Raw genomic sequence first — 20,530 nt, forward strand, 5'->3', positions numbered from 1 at the left:
CACCTGACACTCATCAGCACTCATCACCACCGCAGCATAAAAGACACTCCAGAGCATTCAGTCACTGTCCGGTCTCGTTAATGCATATGTACCCTCTATGCTTACCTCAAGGACTCTCCCAACACCTGCTTACCTGTCTCCAGCGTTCTCCGTGGCTCCTAGTGTTTCCGTGTCTCCTGTGAGTGTCATTGTGTCCTGTCTGCTCCACGTCTGCCTACATCCACGTTCCCTGAGAAAGATAAGAAACCACATCAGATCCAGTCACAGCTACAGTCAAGAACTTATCCTACCTTCACTCACCTGCATTCTGCCATTCATCCTCTGGTTGTTAAATAAACAAGATCTTAACCTTACCTGTGTCTCCGTCCCCTTCTGTGTGTAACAGAAATAAAATGTATCACGTTTCCATAAAAATATTAAGCAGCAAAAAACTGATTTTAACATTGATAATAATAATAAATGTTTCTTGAGCAGCAAATCACCAAAACAATAAGAATAACATATCTGAACAGAGAGCTTGTTAACGAATATCTTGTTTCTATGCATTGCCTTAACACAATAGGTTGATCGTTCTGCTGAAAAAGGACTACACAGAGCCAGAGAATAGCCAGGATGTTTTCCTCCTACAGAATGGATTAGGCAGGCAGTTCTATACAGGTTTCCAGCAGGCATTAGAAGCAGAGCCTGCTCTCCAATAAAGAGAACAAAACATAGCGTGTGTCAGAGTGCTGTCACAGCAAACAAACAGACAGACAGACAGAAAGTTCTTTGTCATTCATCAGAATAGAGAGTCAGCATTGGAAAAAAAGAAAAAAAAAGTGGGATACTGGTATTTACCTGTGAGTTGAAAATAGTAAAACCTTTCCATGTGTCAAGCTCTCTCATACAAACAAACACACACTGGATTATACTGGACAACTGTCAAGCCAAAGACATTTTTATTTATTTATTTATTTACGTTTTATAGATTCTTCTAAGCCAACAAATCATGTTTTGAACATTACGCTAACATTGTCAAGGATGTGTCTGTTTTTTTTTCGTGGTGCCAAATTGTTAAACTGCTGCAAAAAGTGCAATTACATTTTTCACAAAACACATTTAACTGTCAAATTTATTTGTTTTGTCCAACAGCATCCCATATCTGGTGACTACCACAAATATTGTCTGAGTCGCCACTGAATTTCTACGATTCTCAGCGCCTTGTCTATGACAAAACAATTTCAGTCGGGTCAGAATAATGCTGTTTCATCCTGTGATTTTTAAGCACTGCTTAATTAGTCCTCCCTCCCTGCTGCTCCTTGCTCGCAGTTAATTAACTTGAAGGCGCAAGTAATTAGCTGGAGACGCTGAGTGATTCACGCGCTGTCCCTCCTATTAAACACCTCGCGAGAGCAGCGTTTGAGTCTTGCTTGCAGACCCATAGAATCAGACCCATCTAATAGAGGAGAAACACAGAATTTGCAACAATAACGTTGCATGATCATCAGTGTCCTGCAGATTTTAGCTCCAACTTGCCCCAACACAAATGTCTGGACAACACACTCTCATGGCAATTCGTAACTATTTTACATTTTGACAAATTGGTGGCCAATATGTGGGTCATTGACTAATAAGGTTTTTAAAAGTAAAAAAAAAAACATAATATATATAATTAATTTTGAAGTTTTATTAAGTTTTAACAATGAGATTATGCGGTTTTTATAATAAATTAACACTGCGTTTGTCATATTTTACACAATGGACAAAATTTGTCACAAAAAAAAAGTATTCGGTTTATCCAAAATTTCTGTTTCACCGAATGACACTTTTGGTTATACAAAATGATATTTTCAAACAGTGCTAACAGGCTGATATCTAACTAGCTAGCTAGTTAGCTTTCTTGCTAGCAAGCAAAAGGACAATTAAACATTTTATATTTAGTTTTTAAAAGATTACAACATTTCCATGTTTTATAGCGGTTGTACCGAATGACCTGATGTTTCGGGACATGCGTATAAGCAAGTGAAAACAGGAATTTTTCAAATAGTTAAAAGAGAGTTACTTTGCTTCATGACCATGTGGTCCTTTGCAGGTGTCTGAATGATGTCACATCCTTTCACATGATACTGACCGCATGACTTTATCCAAAATGGTCCCTTTATATTGGTTACTCCAAATGACATCAATGAAATTTATTTTTTCGGACATTCGTTCTCATAACAAAGCAACAACTTCTACACATAATTTTAATACCATTTTGCACTATATTCATATATGATTTTATAAAATCATGCCAGAATAAAAATGATATACATTTATTACATTTTTAGATATTTTAATCACAAATGAAATGGCTGTATTGGCCTTTGGACGTTTAAACCGAGTGACCTTTTGACACTTCAAAATATTTAAAATATCTTTATATGTAGCAAAATATAATTAAAACCTTTTGGATTCAATAAAAGAGATCTAGTTGTACTACCTTACATTCTTTAGATGTCATATCTTTGTTTTTTATTATTATTAAAGGATTAGTTCACTTTCATATTAAAATTTCCTGATAATTTACTCACCCCCATGTCATCCAATATGTTTGTATCTTTCTTTCTTCAGTAGAAAAGAAATTAAGGTTTTTGATGAAGGATTATTCTTCTTATAGTGGACTTCAATTGGCCACAAATAGCAGTTTGTGGTTAAAAGTATATTATTTTTTTAGAAAATGACCAATCGTTTTACTAGATAAGACCCTTTTGTCTCGTCTGGGATCGTGTAGAACACTTTGAAGATGCACTGAAACTGTAATTTTGTCTAAATTTGATAAACTGTCATTGACCAATATATGAATTTGTCTTATTCAAATGTTTTCACACAATCTGCTCATGCCCCATTGACAGTTATGTTTAGGAGTCGACCTTCATGCTTACTTTTTTTTCTAAAACCTTATGTTTCCAACTTGCCCCAACACACCTGTCTAGACAACACACTCTCATGGCAATATGGCGATTCATAACTATTTTGGAAAATTGGTAGCTAATTCGTATGCATCCGAATAGGCACACTTCACCTTTGGAAAAAGCAGTGAAGTATGTCTGAATTGACAGTATTCATAGAACAGTGGGAAAAAATACCTGGATGACTTATTACTTCAGGAGAGATTCTAAAGTGCACATCCGATGGACACTTTACCATCCCATAATGCCACAGAGATGTGAATGATAGTGGAAGGACGCAACTGACACTGTAGGTCACATGACAATTGCTACGTTTACAGTGGCACAAAGTTGTTATTATTATTGTTATTATTATTTTTTACTTACACCTGACACAGATCGGAATTTGCTGCACGAGAATTTGCATGAGATCAGATTTCTTTGCATCTGTTTTGATCCACTTCCAAATCTGGTTTAAATCAGACATCTGACCTATGTCTAAGGCTACGTGCAGACTGTCAGTCCAAATCTGATTTTTGTGCATTTCCAATTGAAATCTGATCAAATTTACCACGTGTGAATGGCCAAAAACGAACTACATTCATATGTGGTTTGAAATCCTATTCAAATTGCATTTCTGGAAATCTGTTTCAGTCTGACCACTCTAATCAGATTCTGCGTGGTTTATGTGACTTTCAAACGTAAATGTCAAACGAAATTTTACAGCTCTTAACCTGCATGCTGGCAAATAATCATGGCCACCTGACGTGAATTATAAAATAATTTTAGTACGGCCACTCAAAACCTGATGGTCAACCATGTTGCATAGTAAAGCGATCACCAACAGAATCATTTAGGGTGAGGATTAATGTAAACACAGATACCGGATACCAGTCGTGTCTAAAGTGAATGCAAGCGGGACAACAACAAAAAAAAAGGATATGGTCAAAAGATCAGATCTGTGCATTAAGACTTGCAGTGTAAATGCTGCAAATGACAACATGACAAATGCAGTACGTCCGGATTACATTCATTCATACTACACACATTCATACTATATAGAACATACTTTTTTACTTTTTGGATGCAGCGTAGTAATCCTTGATTAGCTATTCAGGTGTGTTTCTAAAATCCACAGGGCAGTGGGTTGGATCGGACAACCTTGCCCAAACCTCTTTGGACCACCATTTTTCTGTCTAATAAATTGTAAGTAGTTTTATTAGATGATATGCATGTTCTCATACGACACGCAGAGCAGGGCTATAGAGTATGTGTCAGACAGAGACTGTTTGTGTGTAAGAAAGATAATATTGAGAGAATAGGGTCATAATGGGGTCTCTATTCTCAGTCTTTAAAGGTAACGCTATGCTGTTACAGCATCAGAGGGTGAAGAGGAAGCAAAGGCTATAATCACTACAATTACCAACCGCTCTCACCTAGACCAGCACTCCTCAGCTCTCACTTAAATACAGTCACTCTCCCTCTCTGTCTTGTCATTCTGAAACACTCTTTACACACAATTTTAAACTAAAAGGTGCCCGTTTCATGAGTTCAAATCCTATGAGACTGGCGTTTAGCAAAATAGAGGTTGTCTCACTTAAAACGACCAGCAGAAATTGATAATGGGGAACTGTTATAAGACTCTGAATTGTCAAAAGGTCATTTGGTTTAACCGTGCAAAGGCCAATACAGCCATTTCATTTGTGATTAAAATATCTAAAAATGTAATAAATGTATATATTTTTTATTCTGGCATGATTTTATAACATCATATATCAACATAGTGCTAAATGGTATTAAAATTATGTGTAGAAGTCGTTGCTTTGTTATGAGAAAGAATGTCCAGAAAAATGACTTTCATTGAAGTCATTTGGAGTAACCAATATAAAGGGACCATTTTGGATAAAGTCATGCGGTCAGTATCATGTGAAAGGATGTGACATCATTCAGACACCTGCAAAGGACCACATGGTCATGAAGCAAAGTAACTCTCTTTTAACTATTTTAAAAAATTCATGTTTTCCCTTGCTCATATGCATGTCCTGAAACATCACGTCATTCGGTGCAACCGCTATAAAACATGGACAATTTACAGAAAACGATTTTAAAAACTTGTACTAAATATCAAAAGTTTGATTGTCCTTTTGTTAGCTAGCAAGATAACAGCCTGTTAGCATTGTTTGAAAATATCATCATTCAATAAAACCAAAAGTGTCATTCGGTAAAACCGAAATTTTGGTTAAACTGAATGAACTTTTTTTGTGACAAATTTAGTCCATCATGTAAAAAATTACAAAAGCAGTGTTAATTGATTATAAAAACCAATAAAACTTCAAAATTAATTATATCTCTATTATGTTTTTTTACACTTTTTTTAAAACTTATTCATCAATGACCCATAAAAAATGAGTATCAGATATGATACATTAGGCTTTTGAGGAATGAGATTGGAATGTAAACTCCCTATAATTTATTAATAAATAATAAATGATGAAGCAGAAACAGTTGCATAGATGACTTATTGTTACAGTCTAAAAACACACAGACAGTGGTGACTTGAGCAGCATCGATCTTCAGTCTGTTGGTATTTCTGGCAGATTTCATTGCATCTGAAAGGAAAGCACAGTTTGATGGGCAAATGACAGATGATGTTTAAAGTGGATTGAGTTTGACATGCTTTCATGGAGATGCGGTTCTGTGCCATATATATATATATATATATGACTGGATCACATGAGCTCTGCTGAATGTGTTCCATGAATTCAAACCAAGTAACAAAGTCAGCAAATCCATATTTTTGGTCTAACCCACCTTTTTATTTAACTTGCAATTTACATTTTTCACCTTATTTAAAAGCAGAAATATTTAGTTGTTATACAGTATCATATGCTGTTCTTCCAACCTTGGGTCCAGTTTCAGATTTTATTTAATATAGAATACAGTCAAGAAAAGCATTGAGGAAAAGGAATAGTATCCCTCACAATATAATATTTCACAAAACCCATTATCATCTTTTGAAGGAAAGAGAGAACACTGGAAACAAAGCATTCTTTCACAGTCCATGACATTGGAAGATGTATTCTATTGTGCCGAGTCGGAGTCTAGCACTTAATCGCATACACCGTTCTGAACTGAAGTTCTGAGGAACACAGATACACAAAGAAAGACGGACTCTGGAAGGAAGCTCGGGAAAGGCATTGAGCGTTCTGTCAGATTTTGTCTGCTTTTCATGTTTTTTTTTTAATTCAGGAAAAACTGATCTATTATGATCTTGATTGTTTACACAACAATAAAAATTCTGTCATTTACTCACCTTTGTGTTGTTTCATATTCGTTACTTTTTCCATGGAACATAAAAGTATAACTTTTTGAAAAACAGCTATAGCACACAATTTAATTTAATTTGATTATTTTTATTTATTTACATAAATGTAATTGATTTATTTAATATATTTATTTTCATTTTAGTTTGAAAGACATGGTCGCTTTGAACAATCTTCTTGAAACAGCTGCATGGAACAGGAACAGACCGAAATATATGTCATTGTTCAATGATAATCATCCAAAAATGTTGCTCTGGATCTGGATCATGCAAGTTTAAACAGAGGGTGAAAATATGAATAAATAATAAAAATCTGTTCAGTAACACAAAGCTATCGTACATCTTCAGAAGACTTGAACTATAGTACACAATTTGTACTTCTTATACTATACGATACTTTTGAAAGGTTTTTTTTTTTGGGGGGGGGGGGTCACCACACTGTAAAACCAAACAGAGAAATTAATTAAATGAAATGAGTTAGTTTCACTCAAATAATAATGAAAGTTCATTGTACATTTGTGTGAACTCAAAATTTCATTATAGTAAGCTGAACTTAATATGATTGAGTTGAGTTGCAGCAGATTTCTAATTCCCAGCATGCTTTGCATCAAACTGTATAAATAAATGTTGAAATTAAGTGTTATTTTATGTGTTTTTGCTCAAGATTAACATAGGGAGACACAAGTTAGTGTTTAATGTTGTGTTATGTAGGGTTTACAGGGGGTTCTGTTATGTTAGTTCTACTAACTTAAAAAATGAAATAGTTTACTTGCTTTGAGGTAATAAGTTTTCTCAAATGTTTTGAGTATTCTGAACTTGAGTTTTACAGTGCATAAACCTTGTTGTTTGAAACGAGTAATGATTTCTGAGAAAGAAAAAAAACTTTTATATTCAATAATAATAATAATAATAATAATAATAACAACAGTATATGCGGGTGAGTAAATACTGACAGAATTTTCATTTTCCTTGGAACTTCCTTTCAAGTGAGCTCAATCAAGCTTTCCTGGAATTTTTTCCTTGACATTTAATTCTCTGTATTCATCCATCTCTTCTCTCATCCTCCCTTTAATCGACCACGCTCACCTTCTCCTCCGCTGTCTTGCTCAGTTCACGCTTTGTCTCTCCATTATTCTTTCTCTCTTAGCTCCTCTGCCCCTCCAGGTTCACTCTCATCTCTTCCAAGGTCTGCAAGCACAATAGCCAAACAACAGATTAGCATTTTCTCCATGATGTGCGTTTGACATTGTGCGAGAGAATGAGCGCCACATCTCTAGGCCACTAACCTTGCTATACAAGGCTAATTACAGTCTTCACAATTAGCACGCTAATGCTAGTCGCAGCACGAATGTCATTCACCTTTAATAAAGTCCCGGCCTTGCGGCAAACTGCCTGTGAGCCAGTGTATTATCCCATATTATCCATTCAAGCCATTTGAAGCTAATAAGCTTTGGTTTGTGTGAGATTCGATGTAAAAGGGATTTGGTAACCTGGACAAGCAGGCTTGCCAAGTATGCCAGCGCAGACCTCCATTACTGGAGGCCCACCAGTCAGTCTCCAAATTCTGAAAAAGCCATGAAAAAGCACTCCACATATCAAAATTACAATCAAATGAAATTTCTGGGACCATCAGATAAGCAACACACAAGGAAAAATTGGACTTCCTTTTGTGAGGAGAGATACCGCACGACGCATCACACTCCCAAATGGGACCAGCTTTGACAATGGCATTACAAACTGGATGACAGTTGTGACCTAAACTATGACAGATGGAGGATTGATGGGCAAACCAAGTTGTCTTGGTCCCTCTGTGTCTGAAAGTGATTCAGTTAACCCTCCGTCAGCTGGACATTAGCTCAAAATCAACACATCTGACAAACAGGCTAGTGTTTCTCCCATACATCACATTTATCTTGAAATGAAATTAGTTGGGTGCTTCATATTTGTGGTAATTTATTACTGTCTGGTTGGATTAAGGCACTTATTTATTTTGGCTTTTAAACTATTATTTATGAGAATTTAATGTCTCTTCACCAGAGTTTTGGTTCAAGCAATGCTTTTCTTTTCAGAATTCAGAAAATCAGGATTTTTCAGGTTCATTTTGTTTAAAGGCTGTTAACAATATTTTCTTTAGCTGCTGTGGCAACAAAGCCTTTTTATACCAAGAGCTCTCAGCACGATCAATAACGTAAACCAATTAACATTCACACAAATTCTACTGAGCTGCTCCAATAACAGCTGCTCCTGTGTCATGATAGACAAAAGGCAAAAAATGAACTAACATTTGTTCTGTATTCTACTTTTAATGTTTTATATTATACTTCGCTTTAAATACTATATATTAATATTGCTATTATGTTTTGCATACTTTATTTTATACTTTTATTCCACAAAGATGCATTAAATTGATAGTAAAAACATTTCTATTTCAAATAAATGTTGTTCTTGTGAACTTTCTATTTGTATTATATCAAAGAATCCTGAAAAAGAAAAGTTTCTTGAGCAGCAAATCAGCATTAGAATAATTTCTCATTACAAGTGACACTGAAGACTGGAGTAATGATGCTGAAAATTCAAATTCAAATTACAAAATATATTCAAATAGAAAGTTATTTTAAATTGTAATAATATTTCACAATATTACAGTTTTACAGTATTTTTGATCAAATAAATGCAGCCTTGGTGGGCATAAGAGACTCTTTTTTTTTTATTTAAAAAAAAAAAAATCTTAATAACCCTAAACCACTAGTGTACATATGTATTTATGCAGCACAATTTTTTATTTATTTTTTATTTTACAAAAAATATCATTGTATATTATATATTGATATCATATGCATTTTGCGGAAGAACATTGTTTTGGTTTTGCTTCGGCTCTGCGTGACTGTGCAGTTGAATACGGTTATCCTATTGCTCATAAAACACTAGGTTTAACAGATAATACCAGTTTAGATGGAAAGGATCCCAAGCTGACTAGCTGAAGACGGTAGCTTTACTCAGTAATAGACACGGTACTTCCTTGAAAATAAATTCACGAACAGTGATTCAACAACCATAATGGAATGACCCTTCACAACAGAAAATGCTTTACAATGAACTCTGTTAGAGAGCTACATATGGCAATTTATCTGTTCAATAAACTCGCCTTATCTGTTCAATATCTGTTCACCTTACTCGCCTGTTGAGTAATAAAAACACCTTCTCCGTGTCACTTTTACAACCATGCAAATCCCCCAGTTCTCCGTAACTCCGAAAAGCAAAGCCAAGCCAAGACGAGACAAGCAAAGGTGAGTGACGCAAGTATGCAATTTCCCGCCAAAACCATCCTGTCAGGCTTACCACAGTTAATCAGGGTAAGACAAAAACAATTTTTGGTAAAGTATTGATGAAATATTGACTCACTATTTACATTTTGTCCATTTTGAACAAAAAAAAGTTACATAGCTTACATTCAGTTATTATATTTAAATGTTTTTAGCTATAACATATAACTATTTGTGTATCACTTTCCAATTTTATAGGCTTTTATATGCTGTAGGCTGCTGTATACAAGCTTGCACCTAACCCAGGTTTCTGGGGGTTTCACCCACAGTCCTAAAAGACAAGCTCCACCTCTGATGTACATTAGATGCTGAAACAAACACACACACACACACACACACACAAAACACAGGGAAACAATATTTTAGCTGCCCGAGAAACATAACAACTTTGCCTCCCCAGAGTGCAGTCTGCTGACAAACAACTGTCAACAACTCTCTCGTTTAGCAGAACATTTTAATTAGACAAGGGCTCTCTGGATGTAAAGAGAAAGTTATGTAAATCTAGTATGACTACAATGCTGTTAAATCAATTTAATTTTGTCAAACAGTGGCACAGCAGCCGTTCCTCTGAGGTCTTGCGTGATCCACCACTGTGCAGGACTCAAAAAACAGCGAGGCCTCTGAAGGACAAGTACAATCACATTCAATCCTAAACCATCTGAACTTGAAGTGCAGAAAATTAATTGCTCTCCTCACAGAGTGCATTAAATATGAGTGTAACTGTATAATATTGCCCTTCTAAAGTCGTCTGAGTCACAGGTCATTCAGTTTACTAGGATTCATGTTACATGCTATGGTTTTGCACAAAAAGTTCCAAAAAGCGAGTTTTCACAGTTATGCGACAGAAGAACCATTTTTGGTTCCCCAAAGAACCTTTTAGTGAACAGTTTTGTATGTCAATGCTGGTGTTCTGCAGGGCTCAGTTTTGGGTCCTCTTTTGTTTATATCATTTACCCCTCGGCAGTGGCGTGCACAGACCTCCGCAAGGGCAGGGGCGAAAGTGGAGGGGGTGGTGGTTGTGTTGTGGGTCTCCCTCGGTAGAAATCGCGTTCCAGGGGGCACCGCGATGCGACCGCAAAGGGCACTTTCACTTTCGCGATGAAAGGGGCAGGGGCTCAGGTTAAAAGTTTGATTGTCATCTTTGACAGTACTTTATAATTCAAAGCACATATTAACAGTGTCATTCGCTCTGCATATTTCCACATAAATAATATGAACCGATTTCATCTGGCTCTCTCAGTAAAGAGCACTGTGATTCTTATTCATGCTTTAGTTACTTCCCATATTGATTACTGTAACACTCTTTTTTATGGCCTGCCTTCAAAGCTTCTCTACAAACTCCAGATAGTACAGAATTCAGCTGCTCGAATTATCTGCAGAACTCCTCTAACTGAACACATTACTCCCATACTACAACACTTGCATTGGCTCCCAGTTAAATATCATATTGATTTTAAAATTCTTCTTCTTACTTACAAGGCACTCAATAATCTTGCTCCTTCATACTTATCTAACCTTCTTCATATTAACACTCCTGCTCATACTTTAAGATCATGTTTTGCGCTCTCTCTTGTTTTCTCTCAAACTTGCACTACTTCTATGGGGTCACGAGCCTTTAGTCATGCAGCTCCTTATTTATGGAACTTGTTGCCTCAGAATGTGCGAAACAGTGAAAGTATTTGTGTTTTTAAGTTTTGCATTAAGACCCATCTTTTTAGTCAGGCTTTTATGTGATTACTTGCTTGTATCAAGTCTGTAATAATGATTCTTGTTTAATGTTGATTGTTGTGTTTGTAAAGTGTCCTTGAGTTTCATGTAAGGCGCCTATTAATAAAATGTATAATAATAATAATTATAATTAGAGATGCACCAATACTACATTTCACCACCGATACCAATAGCCGATTATTTAGAGCGATATCTGCCGATACCGATAACAATACTGACAGTTTGGAGGTTCTGCCTTTTATACCTTCTTTTAAAATACTGATAATTTCATTATAATTAATAATTAATCATTATATTTTTAATTATTATATTTTGAAAGAAATGCAAATAAAAACTTTATTCTCTCCATTTCATCAACTTGTTTCAGAGTAACTGCTATCAGTTATAAACAAACACATTACTCAAGTTAATATTAACACACATTAACTAAATTCTAAAGATTAAATTAATATTTATTAACTTTTTGAATGTTATTAATTCATATAATTACTATTAATACTGAACATCAAATTGGTCTCTTAGCACAAAGCCCAAATGCAGTGCATTTTCCTGCCGTCTTTTGATTGACAGAATATATCAGATGTTTATAAACTATCGGTCGATAGCCGATAGTGTGAAATTTTGCTTTTATCGGCCAATACCGATTATTGGCTGATATATCAGTGCATCTCGAGTAATAATAATAATAATATTTTGCTTACGTTCTTAACAATAAAGGTTCTTTATTGGCATTGAAGGTTCCATTAACAACATTAAACATCAATGGAACCTTTCCATTTTACAAAAAAGTTCTTTAAATGTTCTCTACGCAAAAGAACTGTTGGTTCTTTGGGGAGCCAAAAATGGTTCTTCTATGTTATCACGGTGAAAAAGAGTGTTTAAGAGTGCAAGCGTGAAGAACATTTTAATCATCTAAAGAACCTTTTTCCACTATAAAAAGAACCTTTTGTGCAGTGGAATTTAACCATAAAAGTTAAAGGTTCTTTGTGAAATCTAGATGCCAATTAAGAACCTTTTTTTTCATGCTAACCTTCCAATGCAAATAAACTGAAATCTTTATTGCAGGATTCTTTGTTTCAGAAGAGACGGGCCAGTCAAAACTCTTTTGCTGCCAGCTCTAACACACCGAGGGTTAATCAATGAGACAGTCGCCTCATGTTTGATGTAAAAAACCTAATTACAAATGACTCGTATTAGTGTCTGACAGGGTCAGCAGGCCCTCTAATGCGTCTCTCCTCACTTTCCCCCTGTTGCTCACTCTCCTCCACAGATGTTTTCAGACATATTAAAACAGCATCAGTAAATCTGCCGAATGGCCACCCTCGATCCTGCCGACACCAAGAGTCGTTTCATCACCTCGCCTGTAATGAAACGACGGGCCGGCGGAATCCGCTCAGCACGGCATTAATCAGAGCTTTCCTACTCCATGTGAAATATCAGACCTCTCCTGACAAAGGCCCCCCTCTGCATGAACAAGCCGATCATTATCTGCTCCTGTAGGAAATTAAATACGGGGCCCTCCGTCTGTAATATGCGGATATGCAGATTGGCAGACAGAATGGAGGGACGAAACTGGCCAGCGCCAGGGCGACTTGATTAATATGCGCGGTATGAATACGAAATCAGACAGCATGTCTCATGTTGTTGGGGGGTGGTGAGGGTGGCAAGACGACGACACCCACATTAAAATGTCACCACTGTGGCCGAACTCACATGCTGATTTGGATGGAGAAGCTAAAAGATTGCCTTTAAAAGGCCACACAGGGGGTGATTAAAAAAGCCTCGTTTGCTTGTTTTAAGATGACTGCCAGTATTTGGGGTCATGGTGAGATTATTTAACCCCTTTATTGTCTTTAGGTCGGTTTCGTGTGGTTTCACCACTTTCTTGATGTTTGGAACCAAGCTTTGTGACACTGTAAAAATAGAAACAAACACAAAGTTGACATCACATTACAAGGTCCGATTAGTTGATGTAAGTAAATGCATATTCTAACTAACAATGAGAAATACATTTGTAATCTTTCTTAAAATTATTTAATAAAAACACAACTGTTTATTGTTAGTTCATGTTTGCTCAGGTGCATTAAATAATATTAATAGATACAACTTTATAATGTATTAGTAAATATTAAAATTTACTAAGATTAATGAATGCTTTAGAAGTATTTTTGGTCCCACTTTAAATTAAGTGACTTTAACTACTAGTATGTACTTACATTTAAATTAATCATTTGATACAATGCAATTATTGTGTGCATACATGATTTTACATTAAACTTATATTTTAAAAACACCTGCATGCAATTACATCTGTAAATAATTTATGTAATTACATTTATAATACACTGTTGACCCATCCCTTACACCTTACCCCTACCCTTAAACTTACCCATACCACCAAAGCTTTCCCTAACCTTACCCGTATCCACCTCAATAGCAGCAAAAGTGTTTTGCAATTCAATATGAACCCAATAAGTACATTGTACTTATTTTTTGATGCAAGTACATAGTAGTTAAGGCCATCTAATATAAAGTGGGACCGTATTTTTAATTGTTAGTTAGTTAACTAATGTTAACAAACGGAACCTCATTGTAAACAGTTACATAAATGTAACATTTAAGAAGAAAGGTTCCATTTTGGGTCTCAAATTTGACCTTTCAGCATGTTACAACACTTTCCTAAATACCTATTAGTACCAAAACAAATAGTTTTGCATAAGTATGGAGAAAAAGATTTATTGTGATGTGCAAAGTGAGTCCATAATATTGACTGCTGCAGCCACAATGGGGAAATACACATGAACTAAAATTGTAGCTCTAATATGTCCACCATTCATTTACCAATATTAGAATAATACAACAGTTGTTGTAAAATATGTGAGATATTACAAAATGCCCAAAGTGACCAAAATTAACAAAACGGCACACCTTCTTTAACATTTCTTGTACACAACACAAATTGTGCACCAGCATTCAATTTAAGTAATATAAAAGTAAGGTTAGACTTTATTTTAAGGTGACGTAGTTACATTGTAATTACTCAAATAAGTACTGAATAATATTAATTAACTACATGTACTTACTAGTTGTGGTTAGGGTTAGGTTTAGGGTTAGATACTTGTAATTATGCATAATTTACTGTTATCACTATAAATACATGTAGTGCAGTTATTACTAAAAGTATACTGTCACCTTAAAGTGTTACCTAAAATAAAATAAAATTCCATTTGAAAATATAATTTTATATTATATACTTATATTAAAAAGTCCTTTAGGGAAAATTATACCCTAACCATGAAATTCTTTGGTTTTCCATGTGGGTCAAATTTGACATCACAGGTACAGTAAGTGCAATTAGAAATTTGCCAAGTGAAAGTGTCCATCAGGAAAGACAGGCAGGAACAAACCGGAAAATAATTCAGCATAGCAAATAAATCATCATATGATGATGTGAAAAACAACAATAATTAAAAAAAAGTATTCTTGTAGTGTTCGAGGAGAAAAAAAAAAAAAAAGATACATTTATGAGACACTGCCCTTGTTTTTCTCTTCTTCTATTCCTCTGCACTCTCACATTGGTAGAGGGGAACCACAGTGATTTTGTATGAGAGGCCATTTCTCTTGTATTGTTATTAATAAGGACCTGCACTGACACCTTCGCCAGACCTGATTGTGGGGCTCATCTGCATTGTATAGAGAAATAGGGGGGATTCTGCAATATTACCAAAGCTGTAATTTCCTGCAATATCATTTTGCATTCGTCCTCTTTTCTAGTCTTTTTCCACTGCTTCTCTTCTGGCCATTTCTACCGTGTTGGAGTGTAATTAAGAGTCCTGACCCTGTGACCTCCTGGTTTTAACAAGCCATTTGCAAAATGCTCTGAAAAAGCAGATCTTTAACAAAATATCTCCCCCCCCCCTCATCTCTCCCGCTCTCTCGGGGGGTTCAGCAATAGAATAACATGATTAATCCAGTAATTGTATGGCAGGCAGTAGTGTATTTCTCTTTCTGAGTGCTGGTTTTTCTCTTTCTGAGAGGGTGATTACCTGAGGAAGGGATGTCCCATGTTATGGGCTCTTCTGAACAAACTATCCGCAGGGGGCATGATTATATTATGGCAGCTCATACTTGAGTCACAAAACTCACAAATGGAGAAAAGATGGTGGGAAGAAAAATAAAAAGCATAGAGGAAAGTAAATACATATGATGATCAAATTTATATCTATTAAAACCCAATTATATAACAAAAATGAAAATTCAATGTTGATCGATCCTGTATTCTTTCTGCAACACAAAAGGACACATTTTGAAGACTTTTTTCCATGCATTTATAAAGAAAGAAGAAGAAAGCCTACCAAAAAGTATCATAACTATAACGGCACAGAGAAACAATGCCATTGGAATCCCTTTCAGAACGATTTTTCCTAGATGATGAACGATAAAAACATTGACAGCCAATCTGAATCCATCCTGCTTTAAAGAGCTTGAGTATTTAAAGTGACAGACAACAAAACTGCAGCACGTGCTTATAATAAAAAGAAAAACATAATCTGCTGATGTGGATGCTAATGTAGTTATTGTTATAGTTATCTTTATAGCTTTTGTTCTTGGTGTGAACTAATGTTAACAAATGAAACCTTATGGTAAAGTGTTACCAGGAACATCAATGTGATTTATACAAACTCAAGCACTATATTCCATATCTTCTGAAACTACATGGAATTTTTATGTGAAAAACCGACTTAAAGGGACAGTCCACCCAACTCACCCTCAAGCCATCCTAGGTGTATATGACTATCTTCTTTCAGCCAAAAACAATTGGAGTTATATTATAAAATTATCCTGGCTCTTCCCAGCTTTATAATGGGAGTAAATGGTACCATTTTTTTGAAGCCCTAAAAGCATATCCATCCATCCATCATAAAAGTAATCCAAATGCCTTCTAAAGCGAATCTATGTGTTTTTGTAAGAAAAATTTACAAATTTACAACTCCGTATTGGCTGAGCTACCGAGCAAGCTTGGTTACGGCCAAAAAAGCGAAACGCGTAGAGCCGGAAAGTCCAAAGTACATTCGTTTACAAATCGGGCACTCTGGTCAGATGCGTTTTGAAGTCGTAACATGATATTGCGCGAGGAGACGCCAAAACGAGTCTTTACGAATCCATAATCTGACCCCGGCCGTCATCAAAACAGTGCGTGAAAACGAGCAAAAGCGCTTAACGACGTTTTACCGGCCTCTAGCGTTCGTTTCTGTCGGAAACTGCAGCGAGACGTACTCGTCAGTACGTAATTTTTTGTCTCGCGAAAACGTGCCCGCGGGTACGCCTGTCCTATGAGACCAGGTTGTTATTAACCCCCTGGAGCCGTATGGATTACATTTATGATGGATGGATGTGCTTTTTGGGCTTCAAAAAAAATGGTACTATTCACTCCCAATATATAGCTGGGAAGAGCCAGGATAATTTTTAATATAACTTCGATTGTGTTCGGCTGAAAGAAGAAAGACATAAACACCTAGGATGGATTGAGGGCGAGTAAATTATGGGATTATTTTCATTTTTGGGTGAACTAACCCTTTAAGTAAAAACAATAAAATCCTCCCTAGCCCTCCTGAACATGTTTATGAGAGACTTATGAACAAATCTTTTTCCTTTTAATTAATTAGTTGATCTGGTGAGTAAATGATGACTGAATTTTCATTTTTGGGTGAACTAAATTATTACTTCTAATATTGTAAGGAATCCATTCATCTAAACTAAAAACATATTTTAATAAATATGGAATTTGGCTTTCTAGTCTCCTAAAAAAAACAGCCTTTCACATTTCAACATTTAATACATAAATATTTCTTGAAAAAATCTTCCTACATTATCAACTTTTGCACGAAACCCCCACTTTTAAAGAATACGAGCACTGTCTTGGATGATTCTGACAGTGCTGTGTTAGGAGACCGGAGGCTGGCGTCAGGCAGAGTTAGCTGAGCAAGCAGCAGTGCGGAAGAAAGACTCTCTGGCATTCTGTGTTTTTAAAAAAGGGATCGAGGCAGAGACAACACGCTGACACCTCACACGTCAATGCCAAGAACTCGCACAAACTCTCTGTTCCTTTGCCCGTCTTTTGTAAAACTAGCCATTGTTTAGCTGAAGCAAAGTAGCGTCATTGACGTTACCCAAATTTTTGACCAAAGAATATTCCGACTTGAGAAAAACCCATGAGAATATCACTTTTTAAAGAACTTTTTTAAATTCACAACAAGATACACTCACTATATACACTACCGTTCAAAAGTGTTTGAAAGAAATGAATACTTTTATTCAGCAAGGATGCATTAAATTGATCAAAAGAGACAGTAACAACATTTATAATGTTACAAAGATTTCTATTTCAAATAAATACTGTTCTTTCTATTAATCAAAGAATCCTGAAAAAAATGTATCACGGTTTCCACAAAAATATTACGCAGAAGTGTTTTCAACATCCTTTCAATTAAAATCTGACAATGTGTTTTATAACTATATAACTATAAAGTTCACTCTATTCTTCTCTTAGTTCAATGGCGACTGAATTTCGGGAGCAAAAGGTGAATTTACGTGATGTTAATCCAAAGATCTGATTCTCTGAATGAGCATTATAAAGTTTTTTAAACAACATACAAATTAATTGACAATTGGAGTATATCATACGGGTAATGATATAGTTAAAAAATGAGTGAATATTTTGGGTAAAACACGGAAAAATAAAATAAAAGTGATAGAAAGGCTAGGTACAGTGCCTGCAAGACACACCCCCATGGAAATAGGTTTGTTCGACAACCCAAAAAAAAACTAAATTTTATCAGTTAACAGTTAAATTCATAAATTAAGAATATGAATCATAAGAACATTAATTTTGGCTCTCAAGAAATAATCAGTTCTTGAGAAGATTTCTCCAACACAACAGTCACCAATCCATCTTCATCTAGATTTATAGCGGAGTCATCGTTATGGCAACTGTTAACGGCATTTAACCCCATCCGTTCTCTCGTAACTCTTTGATGTATGTGTGAGTCCTGCTTTGTCTTTCACAGTGCTCGAGTGATCAGCCTTCCTCCCATACAACACAATGCTCTATAGATGCTTGCAGTCGGGACTCCCTATAATGAGCATGCTTGTTTGCCTGTGATAAGGGCGAGGCAGTGATCTAGTGGGAACAGTGGTGCATGTGTGTATGTTTGTGTGTGTGGTTTAGGGTTAGGGTTAGCACTAGCACTGTCGCCTCACAGAAAGAAGGACCCCGATCGAGTCCCGGCCGAGCCAGGAGTCCTTTCTGTGTGGAGTTTGCATGTTCTCCCTGTGTTGTGGGTTTCCTCCGAGTGCTCCAGTTTCCCCCACAATCCAAAAACACGCAGTATAGGTGAATTGGGCTACGTTCACACTGTCAGTCCAAATCCGATTACTTTGTGTATCTGATCTAAAATTATTGAAGTCCACAGTGTGTACCGCAACCGTTTAGATCTGATTTGTGTGTACATGCTGCTCTTTCGCTCTCCGGAATATCTGCACTGGTTTCTATGGCAATGACGTTGCATTGGTAGACATACACCAAAAACAACAACAACCACAGCATGCATGGGCTTTGCAATACAGATGTTGTCTTATTTACATCATGAGAAAGTGTAGCCGCCGTGTGCTGGACAACTGTGTACTACAGCAGCAGAAACGAAGGAGGCTGGTATGTGCGGCTTTATTCCGTGCTGTCGTCTTTACCGCTTTCAAAACATGTCTCTGTTATATTGTTATTCTGCACTTCCAGCAACAACACAACCTTGTTTCTACAATGACTTTCAGCATGTTTCCTATAATAATGTCTGACATTTACATTTAAAGGGTTAGTTCACCCAAAAATAATGTCATTTATTACTCACCCTCATGTCGTTCCACACCCGTAAGACCTTCGTTCATCTTCGGAACACAAATTAAGATATTTTTGATCAAATCCGATGGCTCAGCGAGGCCTGCATAGACAGCAATGGTACTTCCTCTCTCAAGATCCATAAAGGTACTAAAAACATTTAAATCAGTTCATGTGAGTGCAGTGGTTCAATATTAATATTATAAAGCGCCGAGAATATTTTTTGTGTGCCAAAAAACACAAAATAACGACTTTTTAACAATATCTAGTGATGGCCGATTTCAAAACACCGCTTCAGAGAGTTATGAATCTTTTGAGTCGAATCAGTGATTCGGATCGCGTATCAAACTGCTGAAATCACTTTGGCGCTCCAAACCACTGATTTGATTTGTAAAGCTCAGAAGCTTCATGAAGCGGTGTTTTGAAATCGGCCATCTCTAGATATTGTTAAAAATTTTGAGTATTGAATTTGAATAGGATTTCAAACCGCATATAAATGTAGCTTGTAAAAATCACATTTCATGTGATTTTTGGCCATTTACACTTGCTAAATCTGATTTTAATCGGATAGCCTATGCACAAAAATCAGATTTGGACTTACAGTCTGAACGTAGCCTTGGAGACACTGTTAAAAAATGTCATCGGCACGGGTGCTCATTTCCCAGTTAAGCCTTGCTAACTAGCTTCTCCTTCCCACGACGGCACTGGCAGATCGGCCGGACCATTGTGAGATGGGTGGGAAGAGTCATCTGGACAAAGAAGACCTTTTTCTTTACAGCATGGGGTTTAAAAGTTTTAAGATGATATTTATTCGCTGGTTATTGTTAAATACTGCTACTAATTCAGTACTTGAACTCTTCAAACGTTTATTTTTATATTTCCAACATTTATTTTCCACTGACACAATGTGTTACTGTGATTGTATGGCTATAGTTGTATTTTGTTCATTGATGAAATGTTGTTATTATGCTGGTAATTTTATTGAAGTTCAGCTATGTATAAGATTAAACCTGAATTAAGCTGTTGATGTGAAGAAATAACTGGTGTTGTTAAATATATATAAGAGTAAAATTAAATAATAATACTAATAACATTTATTTTACAGTATGCTTAAAACAACTGTAGTTAGTTTTATAGTAATTTTACTGTGGTAAAAAAAAAAATACAGAAGCTTGCTTCTATCTATCTATCTGCTATCTATCTATAGTAAAAAATAATAATAATAAAAAAAGTACAGTATATCAAAGTATCAACCAATACATATCCATAAATGAATAATAAATTAATTTATCTGTATAAGAATAACAGGCAACATCTTTTCCATCAGTTGTCTGTTTGGAGCTACAGGTACAGGTGG

At 35.8% G+C, this 20,530-nt stretch overlaps 1 long non-coding RNA gene across 2 annotated transcripts in view; it reads right to left on the reverse strand.

Moving 5' to 3' along the window:
- Nucleotides 1-620: 620 nt before the first annotated feature.
- The window catches only part of LOC125271995, a 64,967-nt gene continuing 45,057 nt past the window's right edge, over nucleotides 621-20,530 (reverse strand). Inside the window, exons 2-4 of one of the 2 annotated variants that reach the window (XR_007185748.1) lie at nucleotides 7,318-7,419; nucleotides 5,457-5,518; nucleotides 621-1,435 (exon numbers count right to left, since the gene is read on the reverse strand). This is a non-coding gene — a long non-coding RNA (uncharacterized LOC125271995). Of the gene's footprint in view, nucleotides 1,436-5,356; nucleotides 5,519-7,317; nucleotides 7,420-20,530 lie in introns of those variants that run through there. The other variant, XR_007185747.1, reaches the window with a different exon arrangement.

Source organism: Megalobrama amblycephala, linkage group LG7 (genome assembly GCF_018812025.1).
Source record: "Megalobrama amblycephala isolate DHTTF-2021 linkage group LG7, ASM1881202v1, whole genome shotgun sequence".
In the NCBI taxonomy this organism is placed as follows: Eukaryota; Metazoa; Chordata; class Actinopteri; order Cypriniformes; family Xenocyprididae; genus Megalobrama; species Megalobrama amblycephala.